The sequence below is a fragment of the Mya arenaria genome, chromosome 9 (assembly GCF_026914265.1).
Source record: "Mya arenaria isolate MELC-2E11 chromosome 9, ASM2691426v1".
Classification (NCBI taxonomy): Eukaryota; Metazoa; Mollusca; class Bivalvia; order Myida; family Myidae; genus Mya; species Mya arenaria.
Genome location: NC_069130.1, coordinates 43,713,120 through 43,739,136, shown reverse-complemented (window position 1 = coordinate 43,739,136; position 26,017 = coordinate 43,713,120). Strand labels below are relative to the sequence as shown.

The 26,017-nt window shown below is 34.0% G+C and overlaps 2 long non-coding RNA genes across 2 annotated transcripts; one reads left to right on the top strand and one right to left on the bottom strand.

The window, feature by feature from the left end:
- Window positions 1-11,869: 11,869 nt before the first annotated feature.
- On the bottom strand, window positions 11,870-19,127 carry LOC128202726 (uncharacterized). Its single transcript, XR_008255806.1, has 4 exons — window positions 18,989-19,127; window positions 15,836-15,947; window positions 15,421-15,544; window positions 11,870-13,827 (listed from the first exon to the last, which is right to left on the bottom strand). It is a non-coding gene; the product is annotated as an uncharacterized LOC128202726 (long non-coding RNA).
- Window positions 19,128-19,145: 18 nt separating this feature from the next.
- On the top strand, window positions 19,146-25,622 carry LOC128202722 (uncharacterized). Its single transcript, XR_008255797.1, has 5 exons — window positions 19,146-19,255; window positions 20,349-20,425; window positions 20,759-20,840; window positions 21,616-21,746; window positions 22,830-25,622. It is a non-coding gene; the product is annotated as an uncharacterized LOC128202722 (long non-coding RNA).
- The last annotated feature ends 395 nt before the right edge of the window (window positions 25,623-26,017 follow it).

Sequence of the window (26,017 nt, the reverse complement as noted above, 5' to 3'; positions counted from 1 at the left end):
ACTAAAGCAGATCAAGTCATAAGGATATGCTCCAGACAAAAACATAGTATAAAAGTGAACGCCCTGGCAATAATTATGAAATTACCAAAAACAGAGTTATGATTCATTTGCATTCTTCAACATTAATTGCAGGATTCCCTTTTCAGTATCTTATTTTAACACTCTTTGTAATTTGCCATATGTTCATTTTACAAACCATGAACGCATGTAAAGGATAATACACTTATTTGGGAAACCAAGCCATATGGTTCTTTGAATTCAAATTCCACAGTCCAAACTTTTCAAATCGTTGTAGCTTACTATCATGTGACAAAATGAAATTATTATGCACGACCACAACGTTTCGTCTTTGCTTGCTGCTATACTTTTGAAAATAATCTCTGTCGAGACCTTTGATTCGTGTTTCGGCAAAGCCCTCTGATGCCAGCTCGTTAAAAATCACTTCATCATTTTTTCCTCGATTCAACTGTAGACGCGTACTCCATTCTTTTACAAATTCTAAAGTTATGTTTGTTTTCCGAAATGCTAAAAATCCTGCGCAAAAACCGCCGCCGTCCATCTGAGCTAAAATGTCATAACTTTCTAAGGAATCGTTTAAGTGTAGATACGGAAGTGGATTTGACTTCCATACCGTATCAACATCGTTAAAAAGCACATACGCTGAATCTTGTAATGCTGCTAAAATATGTCCAGGTCGCTCCTTCATAAGATGCAGAAATTGATATGAATTAAATTTCAGAGCCGCTTTTGAATTTGAATTGCTTTTTCTGCTTAACCAGACTCTGATATTGTCTCTTGTTATATTTTGTAGTTCATGAAACGCCTGTTTATCTTCGGCTTTCATGATGATATTGTTCCGTAAAGAAAGTCTGTCGAAATGCCAAAGCCAATTGTAGAAGAAATCTAGAAATGCGTTATTTAGAGTTAAAAGAATAGTCCATCTTATTTTGCACGATGCTACTTATGGCACGTGGCACTGGCCGTAATATACTAACATACTCCTCTTTGGAGACTTCACATATTAATAATACTTATAAAAATATAACACAAAGTGATTGTAGGAAGACCATTTTCTTTAACGCTTTCATGACTGTTGTTCAGTGTTGTTTTGGTAAATAGCAATTTCCACATGTTCTCCCGGACCGTGACATCTGTGGCACTGCTTTTAATAGTAAAAGTATCTCTACTATCGGACTGTTTGTATTTACATATCTATAATATCTCAATTATAATAGTAATTGCCAATAATCAATCGACTGTCTAAAATACTTTTAGTTAAATGTATCATGGAAACGGACAAAGTCCAAAGCTTGCGATTTTTAATGCAATATTTTCTTTCTGGAAATGGAACAAGACATCAAGTTATTAAATAAAATAGCGAATATGAAGAAAAGAAGTTTTGATAAAAAGAATACAAATAGCAGCTAGCCTTACGGACACGTCCAGTCGATCGATGACATATATTAGTATTGAAAAAAAACATTCGTTGTGCCATATATATATATATATATATATATATATATATATATATATATATATATATATATATATATATATATATATATATATATATATACATAATTAAATAAATTATAACTTTGGGTATCCGCCTTCCATCCACATTCGGTTCGTTATCATTGAAAAACGCTCACTTTTGGTTCAAGGATCGATGAATTAGTGTCAGAGTGTTTGTCTCTACGGACTCTTGGTACTGGTCAAATCTCGGTCATTAATAAAAGGCATGGTAAAACACTGGATGCCTCAAAATTGGCCCAAAATCAATGAACTTTCGCTAGGATGTCTTCGTAAAATCGTCAAGATCAAATACTGTCATGTTTAGTCAAAACGGTATCACAAGCTCAAGTGAAACGATAATATTTTAACGCTATCGTCTTAAGTCAAGTGAAACGTGGTAAAACTGATCGTTTACATTCACATTTATCTAGGTCAAGTCTGATACTAGGCCATGTGCAGTCAAACAATTGATCGCTAGGTTAAATTGAGGGAAAGTCATATTATCCTACCTTGGACCACTATGCTGATCCACAACCAGGTTAACGTTTCCAGAATGTTTGTTTTCATAACTCTTTCTAGGTCAAGTTCGTATCATGTGAAGTCAATCTTTAGGTTACTCTGACAGATCAAAACAAATCGTTTTGAAATCGTGTTCCGAAGTCATTTAATTTTTAGTCAGAACCAATTGCCTCCTTAAAAGGTATATTTTGATAGTGGGTCTTGTGCTTTCAGTGTCAAATCAAAGAAAACTTTAACTTTGAAGCAACGATTTGGTACTCGAATTCGATGAAACTTGATCAGAATATTAGGTTTCATAAATGCTTGTTAAAATTTGAAATCGATCTATTTGCCGTGAGAAACTAGCTTAAAATATCAATATTTACACCTCAACATCTATTCCTTTTATAAACTGCGTTTCGGCAATTGCGATTATCATCCGATGAACGCAACATTTTAGGATATGTTGGTCACCGCATAACAATATTCATGTATATTGAAATGTATTAATCTAGTTATTGTTTGCATCGTGTCAGCAGGTCCCGAAAAACTTAAATTAACATGTAAGCAAGCGTAAATTTATGATCTGTTAAATGTATTGTTGTAATTAACGTTCAAAAGTTATTTTAAGTGGTTTTTCTTTTCCCGCGTTATAGTGACGTCATTTGACTATTTCCGGTTACGGTCGGGTCGCTCTATTAACAGAATGGGTGAGAAAGAATAACTGTAAGTTTTTTTAAATGAAAAGAAGTATTTTTTAAGAAATTCTGAATAAAATAATGAACTATCGGTGTAAGTATATGTCAATGAATTGCGTAATTGATGTCATTTTCGGATATATGAACGCAATTTGGCTGGTCAAAGTACGCGTGGAGTCCACTTTAACCAGCCCAACCTCGTTCATACCCAGATAATGACATTAATCCCGCAATTCATTCCTTAAATTTTTTAACATTATGCTCGACACCAGCATTCATATTTTAAATTCATTGTTCAAAATATCTACCAAATACTAATGAACCATTACAAAAACATGTTTGTGTAATGCTGGTAAGACGAGCGATGTCGATCTCTTGTTTTTATCTGTTTGACATTCATAATCCAACTACTACAATGATCTCTTCAAGTTCAGACAGAAGAAAACTCAACGCTTAAAACATGTTAAGTTGGGAGGGTCAAGGGCAGACAGTTTGAGAGAAAAAAATGTATCGTAGTGTGCCCGTATGTCAGACGTTGGAGACGACAATGGCTTTGTCCAGACATTCATTTCATACAGTCTTAATCAAACCGAGACTGCCTTTTCATAACTATTGTGGTTTAGTGCTTCTGTATGATTATCTCTATTTTATTGTCTATTTCTGGCCAGTTAATTTATCCTGATAGTATGCAGCAGCCAAATGAATATTACTTTGATTGGATGTCAATAGTTTATATTTTGGCTAGTCGACTAACACGATGTGATTGGTTAGTAATTATATTTGGATAAATATTGACCAATCAATAAGCATTTTGAATAACTTTGACCAAACCGAAAATATAATAAGCTTTATACAATCGACTGCTGAAAAATAATCATTCTGCCTAAGTTAGTTAGTATTAGGTCAAATGTGGTCAATATAGTAGAAACAAAGAATTTATCCGCCCCAAACAACTGATAGATTGTTTATCGCTCAAAGGGCTGTAAATCATGGCGTCTATATTCGTTGGGTCGAAATACTCAAATTAGAAGTAATTAAAAGTTAACAATATACTCTTAAGTGTACCCCGAGCCTGAGACAACACAATTGACTTATAACATTATAGAACTGAGGTTTGTTCAACAATGCACGCGCTTCGAGCGACCGCATACGCATTCTCGAGCGCTCACTAATGAACTGAGGAGTTTCGCTAATATATCCAAGATGGCCACAAATTGTGAATCCAAGATGGTCCCCATTGTAAATCCAAGATGGCCACCAATTGTGAATCCAAGATGGCCGCCAATCGTGTCCGTTTGATGCTGTTACTAGTCGTGTAATAAAGCAATCCTGCTATATAAGGTGTGTCTAGTGTTCTATAGTATTTTGAATTTTACTAGGTTGTCTTGATCATTTTAGAAGCAAAAACTTCAGCTTTAACATGCAGTGTTTCAGATGTTATACATGGCCCGATTTTCTCGAAACGTCTTAAGTATGATCCTGTTATAACGTCCCTTATAACAGGATCATGCTTATCACACTGTTTTGATTTAGTATAAATTGTGTTTTATTTCATGCTTTTCGATGAAATATGGGGTTTTAACAGTGAAATAACAACTGTGAAAATTTGATATTTTCACAGCAAAATAAGGAGTGAAAATATCAACTTTCAGAACTACTTTTAAATTCCTTTGTAGTTCAAAACAGAACACTGGATTTTGAACCAGTAAATGTTGGCAAAAAAATGTTAGAAAAATAAAGAAATGTTTTATAAATTTAAATAAATATATATTTGGAAATTAACAACTTACATTTTATTACCGGTAATTCCGTTTTTCAAACATTTTCTTGATTTTTGTCAGACTTTGAAGCTGAATGTTCGAACATTTGTTTTTATACCAAACAAATTACAGACAAAAACAACTGTTCGAACAGAATAATAGAATTTTATATTATCGTTCAAATGTATTTTGAACTGTTTGCCGTTGTAATAAGTAAAATGAGCTTCCAGGAAAATTCACCCAACAATTTACAGATAATCCGATATTTTTTACCCCACCCACACCTCAAAACTTGTCAACAAACTAGCGTGGCATTCACTCTTTATCTGGAAAACAAACCTGTTTTTAAGCGAAACAGACTGGTCTCTTACAGTAAGATGACTGAATATTAATTTAAGTACTATAAAACACATGCAGTCTTGAACTAAGAATAATGTTAAAATCCAATGAGTATCCGGATTTGTTTTGATAACACATTTGACCTTCCAAATTTTCATTCATGAAATAGCGGCGTAGTAATTTGGTTATGTATTCATGTCCCACTTAAAATAAAAGTGTTTTCATTATTTTTTGGAACATATGTGCATTTATAAAACTTCATTGATTACTGTTCATAAAAGCTTTGCACTAAAAAACGAACGAATAATAAACTATAAGAATGAATAGCAAAGAACTATTTCTCAGCAAACCGAAAATAGAAAAGTTGACAGCTATAATTTTGCATAAGGGGCGCCCAACGGGTAGCGGCGTAAAAACCACCCTTTTCAAAAAAAGGGGGTTATTCAGAAATAAATGAAAAACAAATAAAACTCCAAAAATAAGCATAAAAGAAACAGAACATTTGTTTATTTCAGTGTAAGATCGTATTTTATTTCACTCGTCATCATAGAAAAACTACATTTTTGCAATCACTGAGGACATTGTAAATGTTGAATATAGTTCATGTTTTATTATGCAAGGATTAGAAAATATAAAGCACAAGCATGTTTTATCAGTAAAAATAATATCAGACCGAAGAAAGTATTGCATCGCTTCATTATAAGTGTTTTAGTCCTTTGATTAATGCTTTTTAGAACAAAAAAGGGTTTACTACGCATGTCGACAAGAAATTAGTTAAGCACATGTTCACTTATTAATGATAACTGTTGTATTTTTCTGCAGAATTAAGAGGTCTTCTTATAAATAGTAATTGGCGGTTTCATACCTTTATACAAACTCTTTTATCAACTTAAACTCATTCTCAACGAATTTGATTTAGTTACGAATCAGCACCGTTTCTTGTGTGACGTCATAGATAGTGACGTAAGATAGACAATGAACGTCAGAGTAATGGGCTTTGCTCTACGCATGCATATTGTCTCTGACAAGACGTGTCCAATGGCTCAATCGAATATATTGAACCGTTTTTGAATTATAGTCAGGTTTTTTGGCACTACGACGGCGCTGGTGACAGCGACACTAAAAATCAGACAAATTTAAAATGCAAAATTATGACACCCATATAACCCTTAAAATATTGAAATCTTTTCTCAACTCAACGGAGTTAATTATTTGAATTGATAAAAAAATTATTGCATATAATTTAAAAGTAAAGAAAATATATTCTGTTTTTCAAGTTATTTTTATAATTGTATTTTTATCTTCTTATCAGCAAACAGTTTGTAAGACATTTAAATAATGCCAATAACTTTGCATAATATGGAGTGTAATGTTTAACGTATGAAATACATTTGAATTACTATTAGGTTCATTATTCGCTCTGGATTTAGAGCACTGAGGTTTTACAATTCACAACAAATACATAAAAGAATGCGCATTTTAAAGTAGTAAGATATTGTTGTTATCATGCCATGTTGTTATGTGCAAGAAATGAGTTCAGATTGAGAGATTGAGATTGAAAAATGTCTTTATAAAGGGACATGAAACCTGATGGTCCAGAAATTGACAAATGTAATTTTTCTCAAAACAAGCATAGAATTGACAATGCGAACCAGTAGGAGATCGATAATACACCATTTTTATATAATTAAATGAATAAACGCAACATTCAATGCTGTATCATCTGAGTTTCCCCGTTTAAAACTAGCGCATAATGGTTAACCAGTTTAAATCATATCTATTTATGTGTACAGATAAATATACCGACACTTTTTTAAATTGTTGGGATGTACGTGATAAGACAACCTTGGAACACTGCGCCAAAACTGCGAAAGATGCATGTGTCGTAAGCGATAGGATACATCAGTAAGTAATACGCCCATTTCACTTGCGCTGCGTCAGTGTCAATCAGAGTCGGTCAGTAAATTTTGGGCTGTCGCAAAACTCTTCGAGCATTTTCGAACATTTTCAAACTCAAATGTCACATCTACGATTCATATCGGTCAGAGTTACGTTAGTATTCGGTAAAAATGGGCCTGTGTCGGTCGGTGTTCGGCAATAGCTGCGTTGATGGTGTGATGATGAGTGTCAGAGTTGCGATGCACTGGGATGCACATAGGACAAACATACGTCGATGTGGGTTAGTGTGCGTCGATGTTACGCCACGGAGAGTCACATAGAGTCAGACATGTTAATGGCTGCGACCTTCGTTGATTTAGAATAGTGTGATTTCAGGCCTGGGGTGGTCCAATCTACTCCAGTCCAGTCCAGGGACAGTATGGATGAGCATGTACTAGGACTTTTCCAGGCTGATCTGATTGTTCAGCATCATGCCTACATCCGTGCCCAGGCCGAGGTCCTGCAGGAAAGAAGGAGGCAAAGGGCCCGAAGAAGATATAGCAAGAAGCGGTTCATGGTGAGGACCTGGTTAACAGAAGATTAGCGAGTCTCCGCTGGCCAGTACCACAACCTTATGGTCAAGCTCCGGAACGATGATGTGCAGTCTTTCACTCACTACCTTCACATGCCTCCAGACATACATGTATTCCAATTCCTGCTCCACCGACTGACGCCTCGCCTCCAGAAGAAGGACACCAAGTTCAGAAGACCACTGGAACCAGGGCTGAAGTTAGCTGTGGTACTCCGGCACCTGGCTACTGGGAACAACTACCCAAGTATGCAGTACAACTTAAAAGTGTCCCTACACACCATCGGCAGCTTTCTGCCAGATGTATGTCAGGCCATCATCGATGAATTTGCAGAAGAGGAGGTCCAGTGCCCCGTCACCCCCGATGAATGAAGAGAGGTGGCCCAGCAGTTTCAAAGGAGGTGGAACGTCCCTCATGCTCTGGGTGCCCTGGATAGGAAACATGTGGCTCTTAAATGCCCAATCAAGTCAAGCTCCTACTACTATAACTATAAGGGGTGTTACTCCATTGTCCTAATGTCCCTGGCTGATGCCAACTATAGGTTCCTGTGGTGTGATGTTGGAGGAGCCGGTCACATATCAGATGCCCAGATCTTCAACGGCAGTGAGCTCAAAGAGGCCATGGACAACCGTACCATAGGGTTCCCCAAAAAAAATTCACTTCCTTCTAATGACGAGGACACCCCTACTTCCTCCTTGTGGACGACGCATTCGCACTCCTTACCAACTTGATGAAACCTTACTCCAAGCAAGGCATGACCAGATCACAGGCAATGTACAATTACCGCATATCAAGAGGACGTCGGGTTGTAGAGAATGCATTTGGCATCATGGCAAAACGGTTTAGAGTAGTCCTTGGTAGGATGCAGCACTCTCCAGAGGTGGTCCAGCTCATCGTCAAGTGCTGTGTGATCCTCCACAACATGATGCGCAGGCGGTACCCGGGTCAGCAGCCGGGCCAGTTTGATGGGGAAGACGAAGACCGCAATCTCATCCCAGGAGAATGGCTTCTTTATTGCCTGGATGAACGTTTTTCTTGGTTTCTTTGGTAGCATGGTGCTGTGGAAAACAAATGTATCACTAACTAACCGTGTCTGGCGCACCCGTACTTATAGCAACCGACATTGACCAAACTACAACCCAAGCTGACCGAATATTGACGTAACACTGGCGCAAGTTGACGCAGCATGACTGAATGGCGACCCATGTCTAACCCCACCAGGCAGTGCATGACTGTCCCTGACATTGTTGGCTGACTGAATGTGACCAAATGTCGACGCTGACTGAATGTGACCAAATGTCGACGCAGAGCAACCGACGGTGACGTAACACCAACGCAGAGAAACGCACTGTTGACCGAGTCTGATAAAACACTCGGACAGGCAGGGTTTCTCAGGGTTTGTGTTAGGTCGATGGGTTGCTATTCGGTTAGACTTGCGTCACCTTGCGATGCAGTTCGGTTGATGAGGGTTAGGACTCGGTCAAAATGATATCTTGGCCTGTCACAGCCGATTTTTATGCATGCTCAAAATTTACCGGGGTCAGAAAATGTTCTCTCGGTCACTCTGCGTCAGTTTGGGTTTCTCGACGTCACCCTTCGGCCAGTGTTTAGTTGAAATTCGGTCAATCGACGTTCCTGTCGGATGGTGTCGGATGGTGGATAACCGACACCGACGCCGCCTGTCGTAGCCTAGTGAAATGCGCCCATAAGATTCAATGCGTTGTACACAACGATATCAATTTTATGCAAGTTTTTGACAATTTTCTTTTTTCTTGCCATTGTATCATCGGGTGTCTAGTCCCTTTAAAGCTTCAATCTTTTCTGGAAGCTGAGATTTAAAAAAATATGACTCCTTATGTATATAACAAGAAAGTAAATTTCGTTGCGGTCTGAGACCTGTATGCATGGCGCATCAATTGCAATAAAAAATGCGCGTAAGTTAATATAGTTTGCTTTAAAACTTGAATGGTTACATTTGATATAAATAAGAATATATATAATCGTTATGTTGATCTCTTTGTTTTAAAAGTCATCGTCACAAGTCTGGAGGAAGACATTTGCCACTATTACGTTTTTACTGTTGTTCTCTAACTAAATCAATAGGCAAGTGATACTAGTTTGTAGAAAGACAGTGTTGAATAATATATAATCTATTTTTGAAGTTGAGAATAAATAGTTGAACATGACTCTTTACCTACATGTATATAACAAAGAAGAGAAGTTTGTTGCGGTCTGCAACCTGAATCTGTGGTGCACCAATTTTAAAGCTGCACTCTCACAGATCGAATGTTTTGACATCTTTTTTTATTTTTTGTCTTTGAACGTTAGTAACGGTTAAGCCATAAAACATTAATTTTCGAACGGAAATATGAAAATCTACGATCTGATTTTTTGTCTTATATCATTTGTTTGCAGATATTTACGCAAAAAATTGCTCTTTCCAAGACCAAAAATAAAAAAGTTGTAAAATTGGTATAATCTGTGAGAATAAGCCTTAATAAAGAAAGCGCAATTCCTTATACCTGAATCTATGGTGTACCAATTTTAATAAAGAAAGCGCAATTACTAATGGTAATGTTTACATTTATACAAACATTCGAATCCATTAACTAACAAACAAGTGCATTTCTTTATTTTCATTCATATAGACACATTTATTTTTACGACAATACAAATACAAAGCGGAACATATATTTTTTAGGTTATAAAATAGTTATATCACTAACAGTTACATGTATTAAAGGATAAGGTTTTCTGTCAACTTATACACATTATATCAACAGTGAATTATTTGAATCTAGAAAAAAATATTAAATCTAGAATGCTTAGACCAAGTTGAGATTAATATCTTAGATGTCAACGCAGTGCATAGACCTATACACTATATGGATATGGACGATATACCGTGACAGTACGTACATTGGCGTTATATTCTATACCAGTATATACTGTGCACTATATTCTATTCATTTTCAGAGGTGTTGAGTGCTTCAACACCCCTGTTCTCTATACAATGTATACAGCCAGAGATTTTGAAGATCAACTCCTCTGTTATAGTCTATATACATTGTGGAAGCGTGCACTATACTCTATTCGTTGTCAAGAGGTGTTGAAGCAGTGCTTCAACACCCCTGTTCTCTATACAATGTATACAGCCAGAGATTTTGAAGATTTACTTCAACTCCTCTGTTATAGTCTATATACATTGTGGAAACGTACACTATACTCTATTCATTGTCAAGAGGTGTTGAAGCAGTGCTTCAACACCCCTGTTCTCTATACAATGTATACAGCCAGAGATTATGAAGATTTACTTCAACTCCTCTGTTATAGTCTATATACATTGTGGAAGCGTGCACTATACTCTATTCATTGTCAAGAGGTGTTGAAGCAGTGCTTCAACACCCCTGTTCTCTATACAATGTATACAGCCAGAGATTTTGAAGATTTACTTCAACTCCTCTGTTATAGTCTATATACATTGTGGTAGCGTGCGCTATACTCTATTCATTCTCAGAGGTGTTGAAGCAGTGCTTCAACACCTCTGTTCTCTATGCAATGTAGATTTTGAAACTTTACTTCAACTCCTCTGTTATAGTCTATATACATTGTGGTAGCGTGGACTATTCTCTATCTGTAGATTTGAACCCCTGTTATAGTCTATATACATGGTGGTGACGTGCACTATTCTCAATTTGAATAGAGAGGTGTTGAAGCAGAGTTTCAACACCTCATCACCTCTATTTATTCTTTGTCCAGTGAAAATGAAAAATGGGAGAAAAATGCTTAGATTTTTTTTTGTTGGTTTTGTGTTATATCAGACACCACATTTAATATACTATAAGTATAATACAATCACATTGTACAAAATATAATTTTTGGGCAAAATGTTTTAAAAGTTAAATGAAAATGAGAATTTCTGGACTTAGCATCAACTCTGCCAAATTTTGCAATAAAATTACCAAAATAACTTTTTAAAACAGATATTATATAACATTATAAGATACTTGAAATATACAAACTATGTATTTTGTAAAGTATGATTTTTAGGTAAATTTGTTAGAAAAAAAATGAAAATTTCTGCATTTTGCCAATTACTTTGTCAAATTTTGCAATAAAATTACCAGAATTACTGTTTTTAAATATATTTTATATTACAGTATAATAGACCTTAAGTAAAGAAACTACATACTTATGTGAAATGTGCTTTTGGGGCACAATGTTTGACAAATGAAATGAAAAATTTTGAAATTTGGTCACCTAGGCATCAATGAATTTTAAGTTTTTATATTGCAGATATTTACCAGTCGCGCAAAATGTACAATTGCAAACAACATGCAAAAGCACTTTGTAACCAATATAATGAGACAGGCGCTTTGGTTTGCCAAGCCTTGCCTTGCAAACATCTACATAAGCCTAAAAATGTCTGTCTGAGATACCAGGCGTGAAGCTGCATATAACACTAGCATGCGAGTGAATCCACATGATTCTGATAAAAACATAAAAAAAATCAGCCAAAGTTGCAGTATGCGTACTTGACTACATGATCCTTTAAATGTCATTATTATTTTCCAGTAAAAAATAAAGCACCTCAAAACGCCCAGAATGCACCATGTTTTTCAAAATATTCTGAGGGGGCATGCCCCGAGACCCACCTAGCAATTATGAATCCACATATAAAGGGCTAGCTAAGCCCCTTACTTCTGTATGCAAAACAAGACTACATGCTCATCTTTTCTTTATCTATTCTGCCTGTTAATTTGCTTGTAAGCTTATGTTAGTCAACAATATAATAACATTAGCTGGGCCAAAATACAAAAGTCTCTTCTTATGTTGAGAAAAATTCCGTTACTGTTTAATTTCTGTGAATGTTTATTATTCTTTTGCAAAGAGGTATGCAATTATGATTGCCGGGTTTATATGAAAATACGATATCAGGAATGGTCTGAAACAGCCCTAAAACACACAAAAGCCTTAAATGAAACAAACATATATTATATATTAAAGAGAATTGGAGTACTGTCTATAAAACATACACCTTAAAACACACTCTATGAACAGTTTTTGCCAATGTCTCTTATAAAAAAAAGCTACAACAAAAATATCGCTGGAAGTGATGGTACTTCCCATATGCCCGTTTTCTTTGAAAAAGCAGAACTTGTAATTCAATGTGCTAGTAGAAGGTAAATTGTTGTTGCATTATTATACACAGTTGGAAATACCATCATTGTTAATGCTGCACTCTCACAGATATATGAATTTTTATTATTTTTAACTTGGAATGAAAAACTTTTGTGCACATGTCTGATAACAGTTATATGAGACTGCATACAAAATCACAGTTTTTCCTATTACCATTTAAAACTCTATGTTTAATGGTTAGTAATGCTTGAGAAGAAATGAAAATTTTGGCAGTTTTTCAGACAATTGAATTCTGTTTCATTGAGAGTTATCTTATATAACTGGATTGAAGGCATTCATGCAAAAGTCAGACTATTTTAATTATTTTTTTCAAAGCAAATGTGAAAACTCTTAATCAGTGACAGTGCAGCTTTAACATCCTTTTAGATTTAATCACTATGATTTCAAAATTATCCGACAAACATGATACTAGATGTATACTGTCTTGTTTGGAATTCTTGCCCTTATTCAGTATTGGTTCAATCATAGCAGTATTTATTTGAACTGCCTCTAGGTTAAAGTGTGATAAAATTCATAAGATGTCAAATACATAATTATATAAGATTCACAATTCTTCGAAGGAATGAACTCCTGCTTACATGTCATATGAAAAATTATGGACAAATACAGAACCTAATCCTAATAGTTTTTCTCCAGAATTATCAAAGGGGTCACTCTTAACAAAGATCTAGTATAAACTTAATAATAATTTCTTTAGTTTAACAATGTTATAAAATCTTGAAAGGCCATAGGCAGGTAGTTCTGCGTTCATACCCTTCAAAACCTTTGACAAGAGGCATGTCTATCAAATATAATTATGAATTACTGGTGTAAATGGGTAGTGGGTAATGCACATGTCAATTGTGACCACCACCACCCCCGTCCGGGGGTATACTGGGTGTGAATGCAGTGGTTTTGTCTTACCTATGGTATGTTGGATATGGGGGAATTTGGCAGGGATTTTAGTTCAGGATCAGTTCAGGGAATTTAACCTAGGGTAGGCTGGACCAAAAGTCAAAAGTCCCCGGACCTGGGGGCGGGATGTGGTTACAATTGACTGGTGCATTATGCTATTCATTTTGTTGCCCACTCTTTTGTTTTTCTTTGATAATCCATTGCACACAACTATAGATCAGGATCTCAAATACTATATATGTTGAAAATTGACAACTTTTGACATCGATGTTTTAGTTATAGTTATGAATAATGAGCGTTCATTCATTGCTTTTTTATCAAATCACAATCATAAGTGTTAGCAAAGCACACCACTTTGTGCAGTAATGTTTAATGCTGTGGCTCCTCTTATCAACCAAGCACTTGGGCTGTTGGTGGATAACCATTTCCCTAGTTTCCTCCCTGTCTGGTCACCTGTTTCAAAATTAAAACATTGATAATATGTTATAATGACAAAACTTGAAAGTATCCAGAATTGTACACTATGTTTATACATTTGCTGAATTAAACGAATAAGCTAAGGAAATGTACATTCAAAACAAAAGGGCCAGCATGGCCCTTAATTGATCACCTGATTAAAATGACCATGAACAAGTCAGTCAGGTAACAACTGGTTATGAAAGGTGTTGCTATTTGCTTAGCAGGTTAGTGGTTGCTGTGTTATTTGATGGTTGATAAGGACTCCTCAAAGAAGGCTGCTCTTTGTTAACAGAAATGAGAAGTATGGTAAGCTGGTTGTTCCCATGGTCAATGGATGTTACGGTAATGAACCAGAATGTTGCTATGGAAGTAATTGATTACTAAGGAAGTAATTGGTTGCTATGGATGTTGGCTGTTGCTCAGGAAAAAAGTGGTTGCTAAATAAGGCATTGGTGCCTATCAAGGTAGTTAATGGATGCGTTGGAAGGAATTGGATGCTAAGGAAGTCATTGGTTGAATGGGAATTCATTTGTTGCTATGTATGAAGGTAGTTGCTAAGGCAATCATTGGTTGATAAAGAAGCCAAGGATTGTTTAGGAAGTCATCATTTTTATGGAAGTCATTGGCTGCTGTAAATGAAGTATTTGATAAGGATATCATTGGTTGCTTATAAAGTGGTTGTTAAGGAAGACATTGTGAGTTTGGATTGTAGTCACTAAGTCAGACAAGTGGGTTCCTTAAGGGTACTACGAGGTCTACGATTTCCTCAACAAGGCAAAACCTTGCTTAACATCCTGCCAAAAGGTGATTATAATATTGTTAAAACAACTTGTTTCATAATCTTTGAAACTAAATACCTTTTAGTTTAGACATCAGTTTCTAAGGAATTCATGCATTACTGCAGAAGTCATTGCCTGATTTGAATGTGTATCAATTTTTGTTCTAGAAGTCTATCAGTAACAGGGGAACTCTGGTTGGGACAACTTTGACCCCAAGGACGAAACTTGAACAACATTCATAAAAAAAACACTTAACAACAATCAGTGATTTTTTTATGAATTCTTTTTACTGCCTGTACAATGTACCTCGCAAATTCGGTAAAAAGTCAACTTTGGGAAAAATACAAAATCAGGCCAAAATTGCTTATATAATGGCAAATATACATTTTTTAACTTTTTTATGCATACCTTATGCTGTGAAAGAGTAAGACTTGTCAAGATTTTGTTTATACTTCAAGAAATTCATTGCTATTTTAATCCGGAATGTAATGTAATTTTTTTTAATTTTGGGGAAAATGGAGTTTTTCACAATAAAAAAATCACTGACAATGAACTACGGTACAAACTCCAACATATAAACACCACATACACAAAAACAAATTGATTACATATATATAAATTACTGAATATTCACATGGTCTTATGATATTATTGATGAATATTATAATGTTATTTTTAGATACCAGTTACGGGTAGTAGTAATGAAGAATACCAGATTACAAAATCAAAGTGGAAATTGGAACTATTAGAGAATCACTTTATTTGTGGGTAGGTCACTTAAATATTCATTGAGGTGAAAAGAAATTACCATATGATGTATTGCATATGTTTAACCGCTCTTGCACAATCATCATTTCCAAGTGACTGTCTTCATGTCCAGTACTCGCTTACAAAATCCCTTTCTAGATAGTCAAAGACTTCATCTGATGCATCTTAAAAAGGAAGAATACAACACAATCATGAACACAATAAATGCAAATAATGTTGGGTATGCTTTAAACATGATTCAAATGCAAAACATCTTGGCAATTATTTCTAGAGCAATCTAAATGTCCTACATGAGATTTATTCTCTTATGAAAAGTGATGTTTATGTACAAGCCAAATATACTAGAAATGTGTCAAGTGGACATTAAGTCTTGTGTTGCTTGGTGAATTTATTGTGAATGAACATAATTAACAAAAAAACAGGGATTTCTCATAATATGACAAAGTTTTTTTTACCAAGTTTGGTAAAGATTATTGAGCCATACAATGTTTTTATCTGGACTGCATCGTCTTTTATTCTGGGCAGCATAATATGGAAATCCAGGCCATGTATACATCTGGGTTTTATCTGTAATGGACCACATTTTCCAAAATGTATGTAGGCAAATGAGTTACATGGAAATAAAAACTATCTATACATAATAATAAGTGATTTGTATACATGTGTTTACCTTGGTATTATATACCCATAGATATATTATATGACATAATATTGGGTTAATACAACAAAAATGAAATAATATATAATTAGGTTAATGATAAATCAAGCAAATTTAAACTAACACAAACAATTATATGTATATATTTACATTATTTCACAGTAAAATATAATAGAAATTTATAAACATTGGCATAATGCTTAAATCAGGTATCTATTTCAAAGCAGTTGTCATTAAATCATAAAATTTAAAGCTGCACTCTCACAGATATACCATTTTTACAACTTTTGTTATTTTTTGTCTTGGGAAGAGCAAATTTTTGCATAAATATCTGAAAACCAATGATATATGATTGCTGCCAAAAAATCAGATCGTAGATTTCCATATTTCCGTTCGAAAATTAATGTTTTATGGCTTAAATCGTTACTAATGGTTTAAGAAAAATGCATAAAACATTACTTTTTAAACTTAAATATAAAAATCTGCTATCTAATTTTTTGTCAGCTGTCTTAAATAAATGGTTTCCATGGATTTTCGCAAAAATTGCCTCATTCCAAGACAAAAAAAATGTCAAAACGTTCAATCTGTGAGAGTGCACCTTTAAGGTCAAAACTAGAAAATGGAACTTTAAACAATAAACTTAAAAACCATGACTTATGGTACAAGTATTTCCACATCGGAGCGGCTGGTTCTTACACACTGACAGTGACACACAATACACTCCACTCCTCTCCATTAACCCTTTATATATATATTACAGTCGAAACTCGTTGGCTCGATATCTCATGGCTCGATATCCTCGTTGGCTTGAACCAGATTAAAAGAACCGATTTTGTTTAACTCTTTGTTCATATAAAATTTGATCGGATGGCTCGATATATTGAGGGTCGATATTTCTCCACGCTCGAAGTCATTTTCGCTGTTCCAAGTAAGAATTTCACAATTTTGTTTGCTTGGGTCGATGTCATTTTCGCGGGTTCAGGTAAGAACCTCACACCTTGATTTGTTTTGTTGGCTTCATTTAGCACACGGCGCTAATCGATAAAAATTAATTCAATTTATTATAATTATTATCAAATTTGAATGACTTAACAGTTTGAATAAACATGCCATCACTTTATCTAAGTTCTTTCCCTAATTGTTATACATGTATAAATTTCAATGCATCCTGATATAACTAATAAGCTATGTTTTTGTTACCCACTGTTTAAAATTACTTGTTTGTTGTTTTCTCATAATTTTTATAATTAATAAAAACAATCAAATAATATTTTCTAAGTATCGAATAAGTGATGTTACGAACTTTACGACGTGTAACTATGTCCAATTAATACTCTTCTCTTGCGGAGATAGCATAGCCAATAACAAACGAGGTAAACAAGACTTTTTGTAACGAATAATAAAAAAAATAACATTCTGTAAGCAATCCCGCTTGGCTCGATATTCTCGAGGCTCGAAGTATTTTGGCTGGTCCCTAGAATATCGAGCCATCGAGTTTCGACTGTAGTTTAAAGCTGACGGAGGCACTCCTGCCATGTACCGCTGCCACCATTTAAGTAAACCTGGGAGGAGAAGTGCCCCAGTGTGGAGCTTGAACCAACAGCAACTGCTGGAACACTATCATGGCGCTGTAACCAACTGAGCTAACTGAACGGCTGGTTCTCATCGACACGATTTACATCTACAATAACTTTACAATGTACATGAATACATAAATAACTAAAGTATGAATGCAATGTATTCATGTACATTGTAAAGTTGATGTCGACTGTTCTACTTTAAAAGACACATGCATGTACCCCAAAATTAGTTTTGACAGGCATGACTCACTAATGCCAGTTGTGAGCTTGTTCCTTAATAGCTTCGATCAAGATATTTCTGTCTGAAAATGACATTGAATACACTCTAAAGCCTAAAAGGCTGTAAAATATGCATTCAACATCTTGATAAGCAACTATCTTAAATAAATTAAAATATTAGGATACAGAATGATGTGAAAGAGACTTTAAAAATATCGCTGCATTGTTGGATGTTGGTGCTGTCATCTGATGATCTGTCAGCGGCAATGATTGAGGCAAGCATCAAGTATATTTAAATAAACATTGCACTTTAACAGATTAAATGTTTTGACAACTGTTTTATTTTTTGTCATTATACAAGCCAATAAATGCATAAGTGCAAGAAAAACAGTGACACAAGACTGCTTAAAAAAAACATTGGACTGCATATATATTTTAGTTAAAGCTTCACTATCACAGATATACCATTTTTACAACTTTTTTATTTTTTGTCTTGGAAATAGCAATTTTTTGTATAAATATCTGCAAACCAATGATATAGGATTGCTTACGAAAAACCAGATCATAGATTTTCATATTTCCGTTTGAAAATTAATGTTTTATGGCTAAAACCGTTAATAATAAACGTTTTAGAAAAATGAACAAAACATCAATTTTTGAACTGGTATATATAAAAATCTGCGATCTATATTTGTCAGCAGTATTATATAACTGGTTTCCAGGGATTTTCGCCAAAATTAGTACATTCCAAGACAAAACATAAAAAAGTTGCCAAAATGTTCAATCTGTGAGAGTGCAGCTTTAAGAAAATGATGTTTTATGCATTTTTCTTCCAACTGTTAGTAGCACTTTTAGCCATAAAACAATTTTTTTAACGGAATATGTAAATCTGCGATCTGATCTTTTGTCAGCAGGCTTATATCACTTATTTGCATATATTTACACAGAAACTGGCTCATTCAAACTCCAAGACAAAAATAAAAAATAACAAAGTTGTCAAAATACATGTATGTGAGAGTGCAGCTTTAAGGAGTACTTCGTTATATCAATAAAATATACTCGTTAAACTGTCAATTGTTTACGTATCTACATAAATTCAATTACCTTTTGAACTAGAAAGTGTTATATTTTCAAAGAAAATAGCCATTTACCTCTGTTCAGTGTCGGTCAAATTCGATGTTTTGAATCACTCTAGCGCGTGCTAAATACTAAATGACGCAATGTTTTGGACTGGTCTTCATTTTCTTCGATACAGGCACAACCGAGCGTAAATATTAAGCGAGAAAGTCTAGTGGAACGATGCAGGGTTCATAGGGTTTGTTTACAAAAATTCAAGCATCCGGTTAAGAAGACGACAAATAAGAATGGTATTAAGTTGGTAGAATGGAACTCCTTCCTGATTCCTGCACATGTAAGTTGTAAGTATTGACTATATCGGGATACCATACAGGACACTCAAGTGTTATTTTATATTTTCTTAGTTATCATGCAAATGAAAATAATCACTATCATTTAAAAGTTATTTGAACAGGGATAGCTGCAAATGGTTTGTTTACATTAATTAGTTTTATGAATTTAATTGAATACACAAATTTTTATTAGAGCTTTGCACCAAATTAAATTTAAATTCAGTTCATTTTACGGGAGTAACCCACACTAGCGGATCCAGAAAGGGGGTGGGACCCCCCCCCCAAAAAAAAAAAAAAAAAATTCTGTAAAGAATCTCAGGACAATTATTCCAAAAAATCTTTTGATCTTTGATATCATAATGGTAAAAAAAATACCAAAATGCAAAATGTAAAACAAAATATCAAGTCAGAGAATGGGTTGGAACCGGTGTCGCCAAAATTGCAGTCCAGTGTTGTATCCACTGTGCTATGAAGGCTTATCCTAAACAGTTGGAATATTTAATCTTTATACCTAACTTGTAATATATTGGCGATTTTTTTTATTGTAAATTATGTGGTACTTCAGTTAGTAAGTTTTAATGCATTGTAAACATAGATACCAAGTTTATGTCAGTTTTTGTCAATTTTCTTTTTTTCCGCTATTTCATTAAACAGATTACAGCCCCTTTTAAACAAGTCTTTGGGAGGAACTGTTGGGGATTGTTATTAAAGCTGCATTTTCACAGATTTACCATTCAGACAACTTTTTTTTTCATCATGGAATGAATCATGCAATGTTAGTGCATAAATTATGTCCGCGAACCATGATTTAAAACTGCTGAAAAAATATCAGATAGCTGTTTTTATATGTATGTTCATAATTGTTGTTCTGTGACTTAAATTTGAACACTTTCAGAAAAATGAAATAATAAGCAGATTTCCCAATACATGACATCTGTTTTATTGTTAGCAATTAAAGGCATTGATTCTCTGAGATAATAATAATGTTAAAACAGTCAATCTGTGAGAGTGCAGCTTTAAGACACATTTTTCCTAAGACCAGCCAAGTTAGTATTATAGCTAATTTTAGCTTAAAAGTAGGTGAATTTTATATTTATTTCAGACCAGATACTCTTGAGGGACCAATTTAAGGGCAAACAGACAAACGTTTTGATGCAAAGAAAGCATTGGATTTGAAAGGTAGATTTTTAACACATATTTACATGTACTCAATGTCATTTACTAGTATAACATAATGTATTCAAGTATAAGATATTTCAAGTATTTGGTCAGGTTGTTAGGTTTAATTGAAACTGTTAAGCAAATAAATGAAAGTCCATGCAATTTTGCATGCACATGTTTGTTGCATGCAGATTTTACTCAGATGGCAGAGGGTACAGTTACTCTTGTAACTTGCTTAAAATAAATGCAAATAATTCTGCATGTGTCTGAAGTCATGTTTTATTTTTCTCTACAAATTGTTTTAAAAAATGCAATTGTTTGATTTCCTTTCTTATGTGTTATGCATTGCAGTTCCCATGGAGAAGAAAAATGGAGAGATTCTAAAAGTATGAAGATACTCCTGTGTATAATGAGGAAATCTTGTCAGTGAATGGTAAGTTCTCTTTGGATTAATTCTATGTATAACAATATAAATATGAGGTAAGCCAAGAAATGAGAATTAACATAATTATTCTGTTCAAACATACATTGACATATTAAATATAAAGACATATGTATGATTTGTCTCTGCTATTATACTCCTACCACTTGATGGTTAGGGTTCATTTGGACAAGTCTTCTTTTATCCATAATTCCAAATGCTTCTGAGATTTCTAACACATATTAAATATGTTGAGGAGAAGTGCTGTGCAAAAACATTTTTGTTTATGGTATTTTAGAGTTATTGGTCTTTGATTATTTTTCTTTCACTTTTCTATGTTTTTGAGGTATTAACTTCAAACTTCATGCACATATTGGACGTGACAAGAAATATAGCTGTGCATATGAATCATTAAATTGTGTATGGTAGTCAAAGAATTGTAAACCTTTGATTATTATCTTTATATTTTTTTATTTTTTTTCTTCTCTTCATAATTTTTTTTCATTTTTTACTTTAATTTAACAAAACACTATTCTGTTTTTGGTATATTAAGGATTATTTTCTTATGTTTATTTTGTGTTTGGCAGTTTTAAAATTATTGCCTAATTGGTTACTGTATGCTTAAAAGCAAACATCACTCTCAGTGAAACCTCTTATTACAATAGGTGATAGCTGTAGTTTTTCATGGAAACAAGTGTTTGACAGTATGAGTCATTTTTTAGTAGCAATATATTATGTACATTTAAGGTATAAGTTCTCTTTAGCTAATTGTTCAGTTGTTTTTCAGTTGTTGCAATTGTGGACCAGGCCAGAGTTGTACTAAACCAACTAAGACACAATGAGATACAGGAATGACACAATGAGAAACAGGAAACAGGAAAGTGATGACTGATCGCCACCTGTTACAAATTCATCTAGGTACAGTTTTTATTCCAGATTTGATACAACTGTAAACTGTTTTATGCATGCTATGATTATGTTCATCATGTTTGTTTAAGACCGTGATGATGAGGACTAATCTATTGATTATCCCTTGCCAAAAGGCAAAGTGGATACAGTAATTGTGTAATTGTGCACGTGTGTGTGCGTGTGCACGGAATGTAATCTTGAGCATAAATCCCCCAGGTATTAACTTCAAACTTCATATACAGATAGATCCCTATTGAGAAGAAGTGCAGTGTTGAGGGACCATAACTCTGTTTACAGTTCTTTTTGTAATAACCCTTTGTTATATTTCATACTGAGTTTTTGTCTGCAGCAGAACTTGAAAAGTCTTTGAGGTGTTGATGTCAGACTTCAAATATGTACAGATAGATCTCATTTAGCAGAAGTGCAGTGCACAGAAACCATAACTCAAGATTTTTTTTGTAGTAGTAGTTGCCCTTTGTCAGTTTTCAATGTTATCCTTTGTTGTAATGCACAGTTGTGATCATGCTCAAATATGCTCATTCGCATTGAAATTAATTGTCCAGGTTCAAATCCTGTAATAGAAACAATTATTTTCTTTCTGTGTTTAGCAAAGTTTATATGAACTATCTATCAATGTAAAATAAACTAAGATTTGTGTGTTTTTATCGTTTCTTATTTATTTGTATATTTTTTGTTACATATTTTTATGTGCATATATATAAAATCTATATCACAAAAAGTGTCGCTAATTTTTAATATTAAGATATAATATGTATAAGAACTATCATATTTCAAAATCAACCATAGAGCTTTTGCAAGATAGATAATAACTTAATGTATCTGATGAACAATAATGTGATTTTGGGATGCCAGCAATAACTTTTCAAGGTGAAAATATGTTCTTGTCATTGATTTTACATATAAGTAATCAGTATGCAAAGCCCTTTCAAATGATACTTATATGGGGTAACTATCAAATTTTAACATTGAAGCCAATGGCACAAATGAATGAAAAGCTCCTTAATAGTTCAATATTTGAAGCCAACAATGGAACTGTGTTTATGTATTGCTTAATGTTACTTTTTCTTTCAGAAAACTCCCCACATCCAACAAGAGACAGTCTGACTTCAAAATCTTCATTGAAGGCAACTTAATGGACAAGACATCCGTCACATAAAGATTCACTAAAATTGGAATGATATACCAATTTTAACTTTTAACAGACAAATACATTATAGATTTGAAAATAGATTACCCTTAAATAAGTTGGATGATTAACATTTACCTCAACACAGTACAAAGTGCTCATGTTGAACTATTGTGATTGATCATAGTCTGTCCTTCATTTTTATTAACAGTTTCATACAGTGTTAACACTTTAGTATGGGGACTCATTTTTAGCTCAACTTTTCGAAGAATATGGAGAGCTATACTACTCACCCAAGCGTCGGCGTCACCCCTTGGTTAAGGGTTTGCGTGCAAGCACACATAGGTTAATATCTCGGCAACTACTTGAGGTATTGCATTGAGACTTTATACAATGGTACTCAACCATCCAACCTACTTAATTAACCAAGTTTGATAACTCTACTTTGCATTTAATGCCAATAATAGGCCTTTAATATTTGACTTAGAAATTCTGGTTAAGGTTTTGCATGCAAGCACACATAGGTTAATATCTCAGCAACTACTCGAGGTATTGCATTGAGACTTGATACAATGGTACTCAACCATCCAACCTACTTATTTAAATAAGTAAGATAACTCTAGTTTGCATTTAATGTAAATAATAGGCCTTTATTATTTGACTTAGAAATTCTGGTTAAGGTTTTGCATGCAAGCACACATAGGTTAATATCTCAGCAACTGCTTGAGGTATTGCATTGAGACTTGATACAATGGTACTCAACCATCCAACCTACTTATTTCAACAAGTAAGATAACTCTAGTTTGCATTTAATGTAAATAATAGGCCTTTATTATTTGACTTAGAAATTCTGGTTAAGGTTTTGCATGCAAGCACACATAGGTTAATATCTCAGCAACTGCTTGAGGTATTGCATTGAGACTTGATGCAATGGTACTCAACCATCCAACCTACTTAATTTTCCAAGTTATATAACTATAGTTTGCATTTAATGCAAATACTTGCGTTTATTATTTCACTCAGAAATTCTGGTTAAGGTTTTGCATGTAAGCACACATAGGTTAATATCTCAGCAACTACTGGATGAATTGCATTGAGACTTTATACAACCACCCAACCTAATTGAATAATCAAGTTAGATAAAAATTCTGGTTAAAATTTTGCATGTAACCACATTTATGTTAATATCTCCGCACATCATGTATTGCATTGAAATCTAATCTAACAGTGATCCATGCATGTTTCGCCAAAACTTTTCAATCCTTACACTGAAAAGCAGCGGAATAGTCGAGAGCGCTGTCTCTGTGACAGCTCTTGTCTCTTTGGTCTTTATTCATACTGGCCAGAATATGTTTACCAAAAAAATCTTAGTAGAGATTGATAACTGTTCAGGTTGGACAAAAAGCATGTAGGTTGTTTGTTCTAATAATATAAACTGTAAATGCTTCAGAAACTATATATATAATTTTCATGACATTTGTCAGTATTTATTCTCGTCAACATTTAAATAATATTAGGTGAAACTTGTTTATTGGTCAAAATGTGTTTGATTAGAGTGGCCTCAAGTTCCACTTTATACGAATGAAATTTGGTCAAGTTTTAGAAAAAAACTATGTTCTAGTTTTATAGGCCATATTCTCTTCCCAAGCTTTCCTTAAAGAATGAATGTAGGTAATATGAAACAGGAGTCACTAAGTCAAGTATTAAAAACCTTAAAAATTGCTATTCATAGAGGTATTGTTTCCTCATCATAAATCACAACTTAGCCAGCAAGACTTTTCAACAAATAAGGCATAACATGTAAAAAGTTAATAATTAGGCACATATTTTAGTGAATAAAATCTTGTGACTATAATCTATATTTTTTTTTAGTTACCTTGTTCTGTTGTTAATTTCCATACTGACTTGGTCAATTATGGCTAATTGTCTAATTATATTTTAACTTCTAACCTAAATGTTTCATTGTACTTATGAGGGTTCTGTTAACTATATTGCACATTACCCTTTATGACAGTATAAATTCAATAAAACCATGGTTATTAAGTTCCATACATATTGGAGCACATGGTAAGACTCTAGAAATGTCACTTCTTAAACCTAGATTCTTGATCTGTTCGCCACATTGTTTTGTTAATTTTTTGTTTATAAAAACAAATGATTGTTTAATGTCAAGGAAACCTTTTTAAAGTTAAAATGTAGATGTACATAGATAACTGTCAAATATTATTTACCATTTAATAACTGTCTAAAGGCAAAATTTCCATTCATTTTTATATTTGATTTGGGTCCCTAGGGTCATGGTCACTGTAACTAAAAATAGAAAAATGCTTGGTACTGAATAACTTCACTTTTAATACATTTAAAACTGAATCTCACAATAAAGGCTGAAGTTCTTGTTGCATTGCAGCATTTCTAGTTAACTTTTTAATTTGACTCTTTTTATTGCTTTCGACAAGCACATATTACATCATTATTGTATTCATTTTTAAGACAAAGCCTCATTTAATTGAGCGTGCTGTCCAAAGACAGCTCTTGTTGACATAATTATAAGACACCTTATGTTATGGTTTATATGAACAATAGCTGTTTCTGTGTATGTTTTAGAAGAAACTTCCATTTCTTATCATATTGATGGACATAGATATACATACATGTACGGGATTATTGACATCAGATTCTTAGGATTAAATTTACTAATGTTCTGTTCATGTTCAAAATAGATACAGTTATGGTAAATGCATAGTCTTGTTTGTTTATAACATAGACAACCATGTCTTTTGGTTGTCCTGGTCTCCTGTCCTGTTATGTGAATTGGGTTTTATGGACATCTTCGATATTGTAGGTCCAATTCTAGTGTCTAGCTGGAAAAGTATTTAGCCTAGGGAGACCTTAGTTTGGGTTATCATGTTGGATATGTCTATATGTTGGCATGTCGGGTAATGACAATTTTAGGCTATGACAATTTAAAAATGTAGACGTTGCTGGGCAAGGCTCCACACCCAAGTGACTGTCGCATTATATTCTTGAAAAAATGCCTTGGGCTTTTGGTTTGTTATGAATTTTGCGAGTCTGGCAAATATCTGCATTATAAAATTCATCGACATACAGGTGACAGAGAAAAAGGTCAATTTTC